The sequence below is a fragment of the Vicugna pacos genome, chromosome 26 (genome assembly GCF_048564905.1).
Source record: "Vicugna pacos chromosome 26, VicPac4, whole genome shotgun sequence".
Taxonomy (NCBI): Eukaryota; Metazoa; Chordata; class Mammalia; order Artiodactyla; family Camelidae; genus Vicugna; species Vicugna pacos.
This window is the reverse complement of record NC_133012.1, coordinates 26,893,198-26,911,814: the sequence shown is the minus strand read 5'-3', so window position 1 is coordinate 26,911,814 and position 18,617 is coordinate 26,893,198. Positions and strand designations below refer to the sequence as shown.

At 43.1% G+C, this 18,617-nt stretch overlaps 1 protein-coding gene across 1 annotated transcript in view; it reads right to left on the bottom strand.

Annotated features, from left to right (window-relative positions):
- The window catches only part of CSMD1 (CUB and Sushi multiple domains 1), a 1,700,362-nt gene that overhangs the window by 1,357,592 nt on the left and 324,153 nt on the right, over positions 1-18,617 (bottom strand). The window lies entirely within an intron of this gene.

Sequence of the window (18,617 nt, the reverse complement as noted above, 5' to 3'; positions counted from 1 at the left end):
AATGGTGAAGGGCAGAAAAATGAGAACAGAGTTGGTCACTGGATTTGGCAATGTGTGAGCTACTGGTGACGCTGGAGTAGGTGATCTGGGGGGAGAAGGGGGGAGAAAGCGTGACGAGTACCCCTGTGACGTTTTTCTGTTTTCTCAGTTAGATAAGAAGCAAGGCCACCAAATGGGAAAGGAGAGGAGGGTGCTGCTAGTTATAAGACAATGTGTGACATAGTTATTTCAAAGAGAGCTGGACCAGAGGGATGCAGTGGCACTGCCAGACAGCAAGGGTCCATGTGCAGCTGTGACGGTGAAGTGCCAGCAGTCACACAGCTGTGTGTTTTCCCACAATTTCCAGGTGTGGTGATGCTGCCAGAACTGGCAAAGTCAGATTTCATTTAGGGATTCGGGGATGAAAATGAGGAAGTTTAAAGTCATGCAAACAATGATTCGTGGTGTCCAGGCTGGAAACAGCGGGCACTGCGAGCAGAGCCGTGAGTGGGGGAAGCACTGGCGTTTAGTGGAGGCGCCATCTTAGTCCTAGTAAATATCTGTTCAGATCAGGGAAGAAAGGAGATGAGGGACGGGAGGTGGGGGCCAGGGAAGGTCATCCTCTCACCTGGCACCGTGAAGGCTGCAAAGCTGGGACACGGTCCCTGAGGAGTCCCCGGGGGAGGGGCCACCACAGGGTAACCGGAGAGCAAGTCAACAGGAGTGAGACGGTCAGGGATGTAAAACGCCTGGGGAGGGACAGCTTGTCTGCACGGCCACTGACACTGCCGGCAGTGAGGACAGTCACCGTGATAATGGGCCCTGAGCCAGATTCCAGAACGTTCAGTGAAGGGGGAGGCGAAGTGAGTGGTAAGTGACTGTGGAAGCCCTGGGGTACCCAGGGCATGGCCTTGTCTGTGTTTACGGTGGGGCGCGGGGGACAGTCGTCCGAAGCGGGAGTGGATCCTAGCCCGTGTCCAAGGCCAGGGCGCGCGGGGTGTGGGGCAGAGTGGAACAGACACCGCCTGGGAAGATGAAGGGTGAGCGCTGTCCTCCTGGGAAGTGGGTTTTAGAGCAGAAGTGGGGGGAGCACGGGCTGTGACGGAGAGTCGGGTGGGACTCCCGGGAGGGGCAGTGACCTGCAGCCCTCGCGCCATCACTAAAGCTTAGGTTGTGCCCTGCACGCTCTGGTGACCCGTGGAAGACGCAGGATCTGACTGGGGAATCCGTCAGTTCGGGTGGGGCCACGGGCGATGGCTGGGGTGGGCAAGACTAGAAGCAGCACGGACCCCGTTCTGGACCAAGACAGTGGTGGCAGAGGAAGGGTCGGGGAGAGGGGCACAGGAGGGAGGGCCAAGGGCAGAAGAGCAGGGCGCAGGGAGGTGAGGCGGGCAGGGTGAGAAGCAGGAGGAAGTGGACAGGCACGGGATGAACTCTGGGTCCTGAGTGAGGCAAGACCAAAGGGACAGAGCCCGGGAAGCCACTGCCCATTGCAAGGAGTGCTGGCTTACAGATCAGAGTTGGAAAGGAGATGGCCGGACACACTTATTTTCTCTGAAACATCCAGCGAGGCATAAGCCTGCAGCATTAGCCCTGCCACGCCAGCATCCAGTGGAAAGGGTCGATGAAAAGGAAACATTCTCATATGCAGTCAAAACGACATTTGAACCACATTTGCCAGTGTGCGTACCTCCTGAAATGTCCTGCTTTGAATTCCAGCTTTTTAAACCCCCTTTCTAATCTCCCCAAATTTATGTTTCAGGTGTAAAGGGAAGGAGACAAGACGGGAAATGTGAAGTGAAGGGGATAGAAGTAGAGGCAAATCATTTCCATTTTTTCAAGATATGTGAGCAGAGAGAAAAATACACTTTTCATGCTTAGTCAGATAGCTTTTTCTGTTCAAATGTCTGGAAATCAAGTGAACTAGGGAACTGTAAACTTCACTTTAGGGACCCGAATTGGGAAGGAAAGACCCACGCTAAGCCAGAACAATTGGAAATAAAATAGGCTAAAATATTTACGTTTAAAAATAAAGTTCCCAACTCCAGGTGTTAAGTCCTCTCTCCTAAATGCATTTTGCATATTTATGCAATGCTGAAAAGGACAAAATTAATGTAAATTCAGTCCAAACTCTTTCTCATCGTAAATGCATAAAAAATATAATGTTCTCCCATAAAGCATACAAAAGCTGAGAAAATATTTTGAGATCGTGCTCAAAAACGCCGTAGCAATGTAATCAAGTGGAATTTATTTTAACAAAAATATCTCAGACTGCAAAATGTTTTCAATGGACTACTAGTTGACACTCGGCTTAGCAGGGAGTCAGAGCTCACAAAAATTGTTCTTCTTAGCATTACCTTTAGATTTGTGGTTCTTTTTTTTTTTGTTGTTCTTAACTTGGGTTGCTTCCATGCTTACATAGCTAAAATTAGAAATGACTGTGATCTTATCACTCCTAAAATATCCATAATTTATGAAATTTGGTCCTGTTAATAAAACAAATTTCATTCACATACAATGTAACATATAACAATAGCGAAACAAGGAGAAAAACAGAAACGCAGAAATGCAGAAAAACATTAGAGATGTTCATTGAAACAGCTGGAGTGTTTCTATGAAGGATGGAGTTCTTTTGAATAACACCTTTAGCACCAAACACATTGCTTAGTAGACACCGTGCCACGGATTCATTCAATTAAACACTCCACCCTGAAAGATCACTCAAGACAAGGGACATATGGAAACTCTGTGAAATTACGGAAATCCTGCATGGTTTACAGTGGGCTTGGAAGGGGTCAGGAAGCCATGCACGTCCAAGACACCCATCTCCGACTCCTGGGGCGCGTCCCGAAAGTGTGATTCTGGAAAGACGGAAGTTGATTCCAACTCAGCGTAAGATAATTAGGGCCTGATCCATCAAGAGGAAAGAAATGGATAAAAAGACAGCAGGAGCGCCACGCGGAGCAAGATGAAACTTCGAGTCGGTTACATCTGGGCTGAGCTAAGCTGTCATCTCCTCCACCAGACGGTCAAGCTTTCTGCACAGGATAACGACCCCTGCCCTCCTGCTGCACGCAGGACTGGTGTGCATGGAAAACTCAGTCGCACACGTGAGTGTGCCTGGTGAACTAGACCGTGTTCTTCGTACTTAAGGGTTTTTTTTTCTCCCTTTTATTATTAAATGTTAATGTTTTGCACACAACTGGGGATCTTGTGTTTGGCGTTACCTACAGGAGAAAGGTGAAGTTAAGTTCCAGCTGGGCCTCCAGGGCCCTTTGAAGAGAAAGATGCCTCACAAGGCCACACCCAGGGGCAGATTTTTGTCACCAGGTCCATTAGCTGGCCCTCCAATCATACCAGAAGATCCTCGCTGTCTCTGTCTGGTGGGAGAGAGCGGGTCTTGTGAAAAGGGTGGGTATCTGATTAAAAAGAAGGCCTTGATTTCCAGCTGAATTCCTGCGGTCCCCTTGGGCTCGGCCCTTCAGTTTCCTCAGGTAAACTAAGGACAATGACATGACAGTAACGTGGATTGTGTGGGATCATCTGAGAGGGAATGTAAACAAAATTGGATCGTGAATTGAAAACTGCTAGAGAAAATCATGGTGCTAACCTTCCATAAAGTTAATCCTACTTAACGCTTTATGAAATAAGCATAGTATTCTGGAGTCCTGCTACATATGCTTTTATAAAGTCATAAAGATCTTTTAAGTAATTATAGTGGATTATTAGCTGTCAGAATTTAGGGAAATAAAAAAGCTGTGAATTGCTCTTCTTTTCATTTCATGTGCTTTATGTGAGGATTAAAGAAACCGTTCTAGGATTCAGCAAGATCAAAACACACTTTCCTGCTCGCGGATTGAACATCACATGCAAATCGGCAGCAGCGCCGACGACTCCTGGATTTCTGAGCCTTGCGGTAATTGAGCAGCATTTATCCTCACTTTTTAGATCAGTTTCTCATGGAGCTTTCATCTCATGAGCTGGGGAGCTAATATATGAAGTAATCTGAATTAATGCAGAAAAACACTAGAGATGTTCATTTTTCAGGTGTGAGTGATTTCCCAAAGCACTGCCACCTGCTCCGTCCCTGTTCCTCGGTAATCGTGTAAATCGGCAAAGCCGTCGTGTGCTTGGCACAGTTTTGACACTGGGCTTTCAAACATATCTGACTCTCTTGCTCTCCAGATGTTTGCAAATGATCACTGACGCGCCTAGAGCTGAATCTGTCTGCCGGATTCGCTGCTCCCCACTTTGTGGGGTCCTTTCCCATCTTTTCCTCCGTTGAAGCCCGTCTTACACGTGATCAGTTGCTTCCAGCAGCCCCAGCAGGGAGTGAGCAGGGGTGGCGAGAAACAAGTCATTTTGTCACCTGTTTGTTTCTTTGAAAATACCTGAAAGTTTTGGCTAACGTGGCCTTTTTGACTGCTTATTAATTTGAATTATGACTGATTTCACAGGCACGTATTGGAAAGGTAAGTTAGATGGGGGTGGAAATAGAGGGATGAAAATTAAAATATAACTTAGATATTGCACGTGATGAATGGGGAGCTGAATGTCACACGTGAGACCTCACGTGGGCAGTGTGGGCTGAGAATGAGAGCACGCCCCCGACCCTAGCAGAACTTGGTCCTTACAAGGTTCTGATGTTACTCAGACCACGGGGAGGAGTGGTGGCCATGTAGAGAATGTCTGAAAACACAAATTTCCATGTTAATCTAATTTTTTCCTGAAACTGTACATATATGTGTTGTTTTTTAACATCCCTGACATGAGACACACGATGCGGCTCTGGCCTGAACCGACGACAGTCTCTGTTTAACTCCCATGTGCTGGCGGGGGTCCTGACTTGCCGCCCACTCTCTCGATTCTGCTTCCCTGCTACGGATGGGTTACCCCTTGTCATTTTTTCCCTCCTACTTTTGCGTTTATTTCTATGTTTTCATAGAAAAATATGTGGGGGTGGAAAATATGTTCAATAATTTTGTAGCCCAGACCATGACTCCTCTGAGGGTTGGTAAGTGAAAGCAGTGCATGCACAAGGTTAAGAATGCAGACACCTTCCCACTCACAGTGTCCCCGACACCCTGACACACACACTCACACACACAAATTCACTCACACACTCACACACACACACCACGGGACTATTACCACGTTCAGAACATCTCATGCCAAACCACCATTTCTTTGCCTTGGCTTTATTTCCTACTCACAGAGTTTCCAATTTTTTCCATAAAATTCACTCATTCTTTCAGAAATGCGCATGCTGTTCCGTATGATGCTATCATGAGGATGGACGATGTTTTTAGTCCATTTCCTTCTTGATGAGCATCTGTGTTGCTTGCATCTTTTTAGAATTACGATGCTCTGCCGTCTGCCTTGTTTACATGTCTTCCAATTTTTAAAAAGTACATTCATAATTTAAATTCCTAATCCTGGAATCGCTCATCAAAGTTTAATGTGCATCTTAAATGTAGATATTTATTGGCAACATCCTCTGAAACGCTGGTGCCAGTTTTCTTTCTTGCCTGAGTGCAAGGGTGTGGTGTTTCTGCCACAATTCACAAGGACTGTCTGCCAGTTGCCAAGAAGTTTGTATTAAGTCACTGTCTAGAGATGCATGTTTTCCCAAAGGTTAGCACCCTTCCCTGTCTCAGCTGGGTATCTGTGTCTTCTCTGTGAAACTTCAGTCCAGTGGTAAATTGCTCATTTTTCTGTTTGGGTGTTTCTTTTTCTTACAGATTTGCATGAATTTTTTTTTGTCATTAAAGGGAATTAACTATAATATATATCATGCAATTCAAATTGTTCACGAGTTTTTTCCTCAGCAGATGTTTTTAGCAACATTATCAATCTGGGAAAAATGGAGTATTTTTTGAATGTTTAAGTTCTGAGAACAGTTAGAATAATGCATGACTGAGAGTGTGCACTAAATGTCATTCAGATGGCACTATTATTAATACAAATGGAAGGAACTTCCATCTCAAGACTATATATATGTATTTGCACTTTCTTCTGTATCTCGTATACTTTCATTTTCATTTTGAGTTTTGACAAACTTGGATCATCATGTTAGGGTTTTTACTGTGTGCAAATAATCACAATAGCATTTTTTGACAAAATCTCATACCATCATTGATGCAAACCTTAGAGTGATCTAAATCCCCGTGTGTCTGGGTTTGTTTCTGAACAACTATCCCGTTGATGTATATGAAATAACAATGTTAATTCTTTGAAGTTTTATAATATATTTTAAATTAATTAACTAATTTTTATTGAATGAAAGATTCTTTAAATTCTATAGTGCTTTACAATTTTCCAAAGTTTCACACATAGAATTTCATATAATTCTGTAATAACCCCTTTTTTTCCCTACCTCTGTATTGCCCCTAATGGCTTCCTTCTCCCCACGGGAAACCACTAGTTTGATTCTCTGTATCTTTGATTCTGCTGCTTTTTTTGTTTTATTCACAACTTTGCTGTATTTTTTAGAATCCACATATAAATGATTTCATATAGTATTTGTCTTTCTCTGTCTGACTTATTTCACTTAGCACAATGCCATCCAAGTCCATCTATGTTGCTGAAAATGGCAACATTTCATTCTTTTTGATGTCTGAGTACTATTCCATGTGTGCGTGTATGCATATGTATATACACACCACATCTCCTTTATCCAGTCATTTGTAGACAGACACTTAGGTTGCTTCCATACCTTCACAATTGTAAATAACACTACTGTGAACGTTGGGGTGCATGTATCTTTTTGAATTGGTGATTTTGTTCTTTTTTTTTTTGACATATATACCCAGAAATGGAATTGCTGGATCGTATGATAATTCTATGTATAGTTTTTTGAGAAACTGCCACAATGTTTTCCATAGAGGCTGTACCAATTTCCATTCCCACCAACAGGCCAACAGGATATGAGGGCCCCCCTTTCTCCACCTCCTCACCAGGACTTGTTATTGGTGTTCTTTCTGGTGATGGCCATTCTGACAAGTGTGAGATGATACCATTGTGGTTTTGATCTGCATTTCCTTGATGGTTAGCGATGTTGAGCATCTTTTCTTGTGCCTGTTGGCCATCTGCATTTCCTCTCTGGAAAAATATCTATGCAGTTCTTCTGTCCATTTTTTAATTGGGTATTTTTGTTTTGCTTTGCTTTTTGATGTTGACTGGTATGAGCTGTTTATGTGTGTTGGGTATCACTCACTTACCGGTCATGTCATTTGCAAATATCTTCTCCCCCTCAGTAGGTTATCATTTCATTTTGTCAGCGGTGTCCTTTTCTGTGCAAAAGCTTTTAAGTTTAATTAGGTCTCACTTGTTTGTCTTTGCTTTTGTTTCCTTTGCTTTTGGAGACAGATCAAAAAATACAGCTGCAATTTGTGTCAAAGATTGTTCTCTTCTGTTTTCCTCTAGGAGTTTTATAGTATCTGGTCTTATAGTTAAGTCTTTAATCCATTTTGAGTTTATTTTCATATATGGTATGAGAGAACGCTCTAATTCAATTCTTTCACATGTAGCTGTCCAGTTCTCCCAGCACTGCTTACTGAAGAGCCTATCTTCTCTCCATCGTGTATTCTTGGCTCCTTTGCTGTCGATTAATTGACCGTAAGCGTATAGACTTATTTCTGAACTCTCCGTCCTATTGCTCTATGTGTCTATTCTTGTAGTGGTACCGTATTGTTTTGATTACTGTAGTTTTGGATTTTAATGTATGATAGGGCTAATTTCCACCAGAACCCACATTTTATATTTTAAATTCATTTTAACCTATTTTTAGATGGACTACAATGTTAATTTATGAAATTAAACAAAAATCTCTTTAGAAGATTTAAATACTATTCTTTGAGTATATTAAATTTATCACATTCAATTTAAAAATTAAGGTGGGGAAAATTTTCAACTTTACAATATCAATATTTCTAGCAAAATAAAACAGTTTATTTTTACATTATCTTCGAATTTTTTTGAAGTCCCTCAGTTATGTTTAAATTTTTTTCACATAGTCCCCATGCAATTCTTTTTAAATTATATTCTCCGATTTCTAATGTGAATGTAATAATTTCTTGTTATATTTTTGCGAGTTGTCGTTGACATCTTGTAAACTATTAGTTTTTGTACATTAATTTTAGAAGCCTTTTTTCAGAATTTTTCTGAATTTTCCCATGTACTTTAATAGCTTTAAAATTTAATACTTGTTTCTTGCAGCATACAATGATACTGTATACAAACAAACGTGCCATTCTGCCATTTTCCTCAAATGTTTACCCTCCACGTGTTAATTAGTAACAGTGATGATGGGGATCATTTTCTACTTGAAATAAATAGCATTGTTTCTACTTTTTCCCCTTATAGTGTGATTCTGACTTAAGGTATATATTTTCATTATGCTTATCAGAACCTGACGCATTTCTTTCATTAGACAGCTTCTAAGACAGCTCAGAAACAAGACAAGACACAAGGCAGACAGAGGCCCAAGCACTGCCTTGGGCAGATGGAGTCTAAGGCAGAGTCTGACCTCTAGGTGCCAGAAGCGAACAGGCTTCCTAATACTGGAATCTGCAGCCAACAGTCTTCCTCTCCTGGCCACGGCGGTGCCGGAAGAGCAGAGATGGACACTGTTCTCTCCAGGTGGGGTGACTCCAAAGCAGGGAAAAAGAGACACACCACTTACCCCACGTCAGGGCCGCGCCCCCGGCAGGGCAGGAGGGCCCCGAGTGGATCAGGAAGTGAGCTCCTGGTACCAGGAAGGAGACCGCAGGAGTAGCGGGAAGCTTTCCCATTTAGCACAAGCATCAGGCGCCCCCGGTCAACCCAGATTAAGGTTTTGACTAATGTTCGATTTTGTCAAAGACATTTTTGGTTGAGGACTACGTGTTTCTTGTTTAAGCCACACAGTCCATGGTCATTTGTTGTAACAGCCCCAGAAGACTAAGACCCTTCTGAAACGGACTTAACAAAGAAAGTAGAAAATCTGATTAACCTTCAATAAAGAATAAGATTTAATTATGCGTCAGAAAACTTCCCGCAAAGAAAAGCTCAGGCCCAAATAGCTTTCCTAGTAAATTCCACAAATTGCTGAAAGAAGGTTTCACACAAATTCTTCGCAAATATTTTCATAAAACAGAAGAGGATGGAAACCTGCCCATCTTGTCCTACGAGGACACTGTTACCCTGATGAGAAAAGCAGACCGAAGCACCACAAGAAAACCACAGATCAGTATCCTAGGAATATGGACGCAAGAATGTTCAACAAAACCCTAGCAGACTGAATCCAGCAGCATGTGCCCAGGACTAGACACCGCAACCAGGGAGCTCTGCGCAAGGATACACTGCAGATTAACGTGAAAACCCACCAGTGTGATACACCGTATTAAGCAAATAATGAACACAAGCCACATCATCGACTCACTAGATGCAGGAAAAACATTTGACAAAGTCCAACACTCTTCCATGATTAAATCACTCGACAGAGTCGGTGTAGAAGGAAACGTTGGTCTAAATGGAGAAAGACTCAATGCTTTTCCCACGAGGCCAGAAAAAAAGACAAGGCTCTTCATTCTTGTCACTTTTTTAAATGTTATTATTGAGTTTCCAGTCAGGGCAATTAGGTATGTGGAAGAAATAAAAGGCACCCAGGCTGGAAAGAATGACTAACACTGTGTCTTTTGAGAGATGACATGGTCTTGGATACAACAAATCCTAAAAAATTACAAAATCCTGTTATAAATACTAAGAAAGTTCAGGAATGTTGCAGGATAGAAGATAAATTAAGGAACAGTTACATTTCTATACACTAGCAGTGTTCAACCTGAGAATAAAATTAAGAAAAAGTCCATTTGAAATAGCATCACGAAGACTAAAACGCTTAGTGATACATTTAACAAAAAAGCAAGACTTGTACATTGAAAAAGCATAAAACATTGTTGAAATAAGTTAAAGAAGACCTAAATAAATGGGAACATAGCTCATGTTCATGGCATGGAAGACTCAGCACCGTCAAATGGCAATACAGTGTTGCCTTTAACTGAAGGCTTTAGTGCAGCCTCTGTGAAAACCCCAGCTCCAGCTGCTGCAGAAACTGATGAGCGGATGCTGAAGTTCGCGTGGCAACGTAAGGGACCCAGATGAGCCAGGCTTGTGAATGAAGAACAAATTTAGAGAAAAACGACCTCCTTATCATAAAAATTACTACAAAACTATATATTAATCAAAATGGTGTGAAACTGGCTAAGCACAGGCATGTAGGTCAATGGAATATAATTGAGAGTTCAGAAATAAGATGCTTACGGGCAGTTATTTTCCATACAGACACCAAGGTAATTCAGGAGAAAGCGAATAGTTTTTTCAGCAAATGATGCTGAGACAATTGTACATACAAATGCAAAAAAGGAAGTCGGACCTCTACCTCACACTTTATACAAAAACAAACTCAAAATAGATAAAATGCCTAACTGCAGGAGATGAATTTTAAAACAGAATTTGGAAAAGAGAACACAGGAATCCATTTTTTAACCTAATTTATGAAACCACAGGAACAGCAGAAAAGAAAAAAGTAAACTGCAATTCATCACTATTAAAAACATCTCTCTTTCAAAAGAAATTAGCAAGGAATGAAAAAATAATGGCAGGTTGGGAGAATATATTTACAAGTCATGTACCTGATAAGGCACTCTTCTCCACAATATATCAGGATAGCCTGCAACTCAAAAGTAAGAAGACAAATAATAAAACGGAAAAATGAGCAGACGATGTGACTATGTATTTCTCCAAAGAAGAAATGTAAATGGCCAATAATCACATGTAAAGATGCTCAACATCATAAGTCGTTAGCAAAATACAAATAAAATCCCAATGAGACAACACTTCTCACTCAGTACAATGACTGCGATAATGAAAATAAATAAACAAAGGTTGTTGGCAAGGATGTGGAGAAACGGAAATTTACTAACTCTACAGATGGGAAGGTAAGATGACACGGCTACTGTGGAACACGTCTTAGCTCAAAAAATTGCAAATAGGGTTACCACATGACCCCCAAATTCTGCTCCCATATATATACATATATATATGTACATATATGTGTGTGTGTCACACACACAGGAGAAATTAAAAAACACACCCAGATATTACTCGTATAAGAAGGATCATACCAGAATTATTCATGGCAGCCAAAAGGTGGAAACAATTCAAATGTCTCTTAACTGCTGAATGCTGTTGACTCAGTTCATTTATGTGACCAGCTGTGTAACACACTGACATTTACATACCAAATTTTAGTCATTAATTGCTGTATTGATGGACTTTAGGTTGTGTTTCTTTGATCTTTTCTTACTATAAAAATGCTTTAATAAACATGTTTGGATTTTTTTTTGAATGTATGACCAAAAGATTATCTTTAGTAGATACTTAGCTGTGAAAATTCTTAGCAGTTCTGCATACCTTTAACATTTTTGCCATTGTCAGTCAATTTTGTCTCACCAGAGTCAATGTCATTTTATGCTGCAGTTTCTCCACATGTTGTTAGCTCTGAGAATTATAATAGTTTCACTTTTTCCTTCATTCCTGATGTGTGTGAAATATTATCTGTTGTTTGAATTTAACTTCCTGATTTATGGTTAGGGTGAGGAAGAGGGGAGGGGCTGGAGACTGAGTCACCCACCAGCGCCAGCGATGCTGTCGGCCCTCTGCACCAGGCCCTGAGCACAGGAGGATGGTGGACACACCCACGTGCAGGGGCCGGGGGGGCCACAGCCCCGCACCTGTGCACGGGGCCTCTCCACACTTCACCCTGTGCACCTCTTCACCTGGCTGTTCATTTGTATCCTTTACAATAGTCTTTATAATAAACCAGTAAAAGTAAGTTAACTGTTTCCCTGAGTTCCATGAGCCATTCCAGCAAATTATCAAACCCAAAAAGCAGGTTGCGGGAACTGCTGATTTATGGCTGGTCAGACAGCAGGTGCTCCAGACCCGTGACTGGCACCTGAAGTGGGAGCGACCTTGTAGGACTGAGCCCTTAACTTGTGGAATCTGATGTAAACTCCATGAGTTCGTGTCTGAAATGAATTAAACTGTAGGACATTCAGGTGTCCAGGGACTTGGAGAATCGTTTGTTGGTGTGAAGAAAATCCCACACATTTGATGTCAGGAGAACGTTGTATAAAAAACAAGCAAACAAACCAAGCAGACAAGGGTGAAGTGTCCTGCAGAAACAGATCATAGAAGCAAAGGGTCAGGCGACCTGCGCTCTGAGTGAGGGGCGGTGGCTTCAGGCGTGAGCCATGCTGGGGCTCAGATTTCATGTGGAGTGAGTTCTCTCAGTTGTGACTGACTCTCCTGGGGAGCTCTGTGGAGATCTTTGGTTGAAGAAGCAATATATGCTCCTAGCTGAAGGCAGAGGCGTGGATTAAATGAACTCGAGGTTTCCATAGTCTTAAAATTCTATTCCTTTTCAATTTTAATCTACACATATGGTTAAGTGCTAACTTACAGGATAACATTCTTTCTCCTCAGCGGGATTCAAACCTCTGTGTGGCTGGGTCCCTCCACGCCTTTCAGCAGGGGTGCGTTCGCTCCATACGGGGCAGCCTTATGTCTACACGCACCACAAGGTTTCTGGATACATATTCACAAACAAAATAAATTTTACATTTCTGAGAGAATTCATAAAATGGTAACAAACTCCGAAAACTTGATACTTTCAAATCTGCAGCTTTTTGGTCACTTTTGGATATAAGAGATTTAGCTTGAGGTTAATTAAAACGCTACCTTCCTCCTCAGACTCAAAGACTGTCCCCAGTGGGTCTTCTGGGAGGCGTCACAAAGAATGTTCTTGGCTTTTTTTCCCTCTTCTCTTTTCTCCCCAGGAACCCATCCTCAACTGAAATAAACCTAGAAATACGTTCATTCTGTTTATGGGGGACAAACGTAACACAAGCCAACTTCTGGCCCCAGGGGAGCAGGGGTGGCTTGGCATGGCTTCTAATTTGGAGTGGCTAATTTCACTGCCTGACCCCAGTGTTTCATTTCACATCTTACGGTCGAATCCAGCCTAATCTGTTTGTGCTCATCTCGTTATGTAAATACGGACGTCTGCAGACATGGCCCTCCGTGGCCTTGGGTGGATACACTGGAAAGGAGCAAACTAGACTTCTGTCAAGTGGTCCTGAAACACATCACTTTCAGGAAGAGAAGGAAATTCAGCAGACATTCTAGTTATCCATGGCTCAGCAATGACCGACACGCTCCCCGCTTCACCAGCGTCCCAGTGAAGCCAGCTCCCTCAGAATGAAGCTCTTACTTGGGACTCAAATGTGAGGATCCTGGTCTAGCTTTTACCCGCCGTCTGCTCTGTGGTTGGGCTGACCCTTTGAACCTGACATTGGGCCGAGCTCTCCTGTCCCAGCTTTCCACCTGCTCCCCCTGCCTCCCGCCTCAGTTGTAATAACACAGACTTGTCCTCATGGGGGCTCTGTGCTGACCTGACTCTTAGGACCCCGGTGAGGAAACACAATAAAATGTTACCAGAAGTCTAACTTGGGGTTTCCGGGGGAAAGGGGTGGGAAGGGATAAATTGGGAGTTTGATATTTGCAGATACTAACGACTATGTATAAAATAGATAAACAGCAAGTTTAGACTGTACAGCACAGGGAGCTATATTCAGTATCCGTAGTAACTGATAATGGAAAATATGAAAAGGAATACATGCACGTATGCGTATGACTGAAACATTATGCTGTACACCAGAAGCTGACACAACACTGTAAACTGATTATACTTCAATTACGAAAAAAGAAAAAAAAAAGAAGTCTATGAGAAATTTCAATAATGACAATGAAAACTTTCTAAGAGGTCTCGCCTTGGCTGCAAGCATGCAACGAGAGTGAGGAAGGACAGGCGGCAAACTTGCTGAAAGAGACTTCATGCATTCTCCTCTCACTGCAAGAAGAATTTAAAATTCTTCTTCTTCTTATTTTCTTGTTTAGAGTTCATGGCAGTCGGCACTGACGAGGACATCTGCCTGCATGAACGTGCCTGTGAGCCATGGTGAAACCGGAGGAGGGGGACCTGAGGTAGAGGGCGGTGAAGGAACAAGTTTGTTGGAGGGAGCGAACTTTCTTTCGTAGCACATTTTCGCTCCTGAAAAATGTTGGAAACCTATTTGAAGGGCTCTGTTCTTACGCTGTTCCACCGTCATAACCGACAGCGGCATATAAACCACAGCTAACGCTACAAACTCAGTGTGCATGGCACACACGTAGGACTCTGTGTAGTGTGTATATGTGTAAGCGACTGCACGCACTGCACTAATTAGTACTGCAGGCGCACGCATACATGTAGTGCGCATACACACACACACACATGCACACGTGCGTGTACACAGACTGTGCTCGTTGGCTAGTTAGTTACAGATGTCACTGGGCAATCTTTGTTCCCTACTCGTTATCCATTTTCTCCCTCTTGGACCAAACCCTGACTTTGTTCGACGGCCCCTGGAAGCCGTGCAGCTACAGAGGCACCGTCAGTCCAGGTGCAGAGGTCAATCCCAGTCAGTCCGAGCCAGGACGGAAATTCCCTTCCTTCCACCACCGTCGGCCCTGAGGGCTGAGCACGAGACGGCCAGCCCAGAGCCAGAGGGCAGGCGTGTGAACCGATGAGCTCGGAAGAGGGGGTCTCTCTCCCCTGACTGCAGAGGCGATCACTGCCGTCTCGTGCGAAGCCAGTCTGGAGTCAAACTGATGCACGAGGAGGCAAAGCTGAGAGCAACGGCCCCGGGCCCTGACCAGGCGCCCACTGCTCCTCCGGCTGATAAAATGATCCTCTTTTCATTCACTCCGATGTGAGGCAAGGTTCCCGGTTAGGTGTGGCCGGAAGCCTCTTTACTGGAACGTATTCCTTACAAAGCTGTCTCCCTACCTGTCAAGTGTCATCTTTCATACTCTCAGAGTGTGAGCTTTCAAAATAAACATCTTGCCATGTACTTTCATATTTAAAATTATTCGTCCCTCAGTTTCCTGCGGGAGAAGGACTAAGGACGTCTAGCACGGCTGACGCAATTCTTTTGATCTCCACACACCCCCTTCCTTATCTGCCCTGTCCTCCCAGCCACCACAACCGAGACTCTGGACCGTCTCCACCTGCCCTCCACGTCCATCCTCCTCCTCACCCAGATAATGGCACCGACACATCCTTCCCCTGTCAGCCTGACATCTGCCGCAGGTTTTCATTGCACTCTTCGGCTAGTGTCACCTCCTGTGACCTCTGCACTTGGACAAGCAAAATAAAACGCATTTCCTTTGCACCCCAGCACTTACCATATTGCAGTATAATTATGTTTATTGATTTCATTTCCTAACTGTGAATTCCTGGGGGGTAAGGATGAGCTTTTTCTTTTCACCCTTAGGGTCTGGCACACAAAATGTGCTCCTTACTTTTGTTGAGCTATATAATCTGGCAGTAGTTTTTGGCATCCGTTTAATCAGTAAAAAAATGCATTTCCTGAGGGCTATCAACCTGTATCCAAAAGGCTAATCCTGAAAAAGTTGAAAGAATAAAATTCAATGTCTACTCTAATAAATATGTGGGGAGAAAAACGAGGAGAAGAAAAGGGCTTTCTGTGCTTGACAAAGCAGGACAGCTACCGGAGTGGCTCCTGGATGTTTATGCAAAGCAGGGGTTTTTAACGGGGTTTCCTGTCACTCCACCTGATTTGTGCGCTTTTGAGGAGAAGTGTTTAGTATGCTGCGGTGGTGAGGTCAGCGCCTGGAGTCTGGGCAGGGCGATGTTCTTGTCTTTTTCTCCCTTCCTTTCTTTTCCTTCTTTTTTCTCCTTCCTTGATTATCGAGGGTCTACCTTTATAAAGGAGTCATTAAAGGCATTTCGTAGTTTGCCATCTTTACACTTGGAAGAGAAGCTCATGACAAGGCCTGCAGATGGAATGAGCGCTTAGGTCCCAGGCGGCCCTTTTCAGGTTCTAATGCATGTTCTCTCTGTGCTGTGCCCTTACTTCTCTCATTAAGCCTTAGGTGCAGCCAAGGCTTCATCTGCATTTAATCCATTGGGCACTGGCATAACATGAGTACTTTTCGGATGTTAAAAGCAAGACTAAGTAGACTCCACAGAGGAAGAACTGTCGGTTTAAAGTCAGAAGACAGCATTTCCAGTCTTACCAGCTGTCTTGTAATTCATGAATCAGCCCCTTCTCCAGATAGGTTGCTTGCAAAGATCGGATGGCAGATAACATGTAAAATTACTTTCCGTATTAAAATGATATTCGAATTATATCATAAATATTCATCCACAGTAAAGTGCCTAGACATTTTCCTGCAATGGAAAACATGCCATGATACACTTACATGTACATTTGTAAGGTTACTGGATGAATATTTCTTTAAAACACATTAAAAGCATCGATGGCTTGGGTGCTTCTGCTCACTAGCAATACGCATTTGGGAAGTCGTACACCCCTCTGTGGCTCAGTTTCCTTGTCTGTAAAATCGGACAGTGCTGATGATCAAGTAGCATGCTGTGTAAGGCTCACGGTGACAATAAAATGAATTAATGCAGATAAAGTGCTTGGAAAGGTGCCTGACACACATTAAGTGTTGAAGAAGTATTAGCCAGAAACCCGAGTACCCATTTCTCCAGCTACACTCTAAACTCCAGGAGAGCAGGAGTGACGCCTATTTATTTATTTTTACTGAAATATAGTCAGTTACAATGTGTCAGTTTCTGGTGTACAGCATGACGTCTCAGTCATGCATATACATACATGTGTTCATTTTCATATTCTTTTTCATTAAAGGTTATTATAAGATATTGAATATAGTTTTCTGCACTATACAGAAGAAATCTGGTTTTTTTTATCTAATTTTATATATAGTGGTTAACACTTGCAAATCTGAAACTCCCAAATTTATCCTTTCGCACACCTCTTCCCTGGTAACCGTAAGATTATTTACTACATCTGAGAGTCTGTTTCTTTTGTAGGTGAGTTCATTAGTGTCCTCTCTTTTCTTTCTTTCTTTCTCTTTTTTTTATATTCCACATATGAGTGACATCATATGCTATTTTCCTTTCTCTTCCTGGCTTACCTCACTTAGAATGATGATCTCCATAAAAGGAAAAATTAAAGAATGGGACCTAATTAAACTTACAAGCTTTTGCACATCAAAGGAAACCATAAGCAAAACAAAGCGACAACCTACAGAATGGGAGAAAATATTTGCAAATGATGTGACTGGCAAAGGCTTAACTTCCTGAATATATAAATAGCTCATACAACTTAACAACAAAAAACAAACAATCCACTCCATAAATGGGCGGAAGACCTAAACAAGCAATTCTCCAATGAAAACATACAAATGGCTAACAGGTACATGAAAAAATGCTGACTATAGCTAATTATCAGAGAAATTCAAATCAAAACTGCAGTGAGGTATCACCTCACACCGGTAAGAATGGCCATCATTCAAAAGCCCACAAACGATGAACACTGGAGAGGCTGCGGAGAAAAGGGACCCCCCTACACTGCTGGTGGGAATGTAGTTTGGTGCAGCCATTATGGAAAACAACAAGGAGATTCCTCAAAAAACTAAAAATGGACTTACCCTATGATCCAGCAGTCCCACTCCTGGGCATATATCCGGAGGGAGCTCTAATTCAAAAAGACACCTGCACCCCAATGTTCACAGCAGCATTATTTACAATAGCCAAGCCATGGAAGCAGCCTAACGTCCATCAACACATGACATCCATTTATTCTGTCCCAGAGTTCCCAGTGCCTGACACCCAGCAGGCATTCAAAAGCAGCCTGAAGGAACGCATGAACGGAACTCAGGGCTTTAAATGCAAAGGTTTTCTCCTGCTAACAGAGTGGGAGGCTCAGAGAATGAGGAGCAGCACAGGAGAGCACAGGACACCTGAGCGGAGCCGGGACAGCGTGACCAGAGGGAGGCCGGGTCGTGACGGTGCCACCCCAGAGGGGGCTCACAGGGCACTCTTCCTTGATACAGCTGTGGCTGTGCACCCTCCACCATGATGGTCCCTTTCTCGCCTCCCGAGTCCTCCCTGTCCCGTGGACATCCTCGTGATCTACCTAATTGTGTCTTTCCCACAGTCCGCTCTCTTAGAAAATATGCCCTCGTATGTACAAATGTAACTGAGTCACTTGGCTGTAAACACAAAACTAACACTGTAAATCAACTGCACTTCAACTAAAAAACTTTTTTAAATCTAAGACTTCAGTCTTTCTTGAGAACTTAAGACACTGCTACCTTTGCCCTGAAACAGTTGCAGTTTTAACTCTATCTTTAATTATGGAAAGGAAAAACAGACAGAAAGAAACCTCGCTCTCATGTACATCGACAGCCGGCCTCACCGGCAGGCGGCGCAACCATCCCGCCACCCAGGGAAAACGTGCTGTTGCTCCTGAAGTTCAGTTCAGCGGACACGCCCGTGCTTTGATCCGGTGGATCCGGTACATAGACACAGAACAACCAGCCAAATTTAACAGCAGAACAGCTCTATGATCAAAACTCGTCTTTCAGAGGAGACTCGGCAGATATTAAGAAGAATGAGGACGTGCTTACAAAGGTAACAGTCACCCTGGTATGGCTCCTCAGTC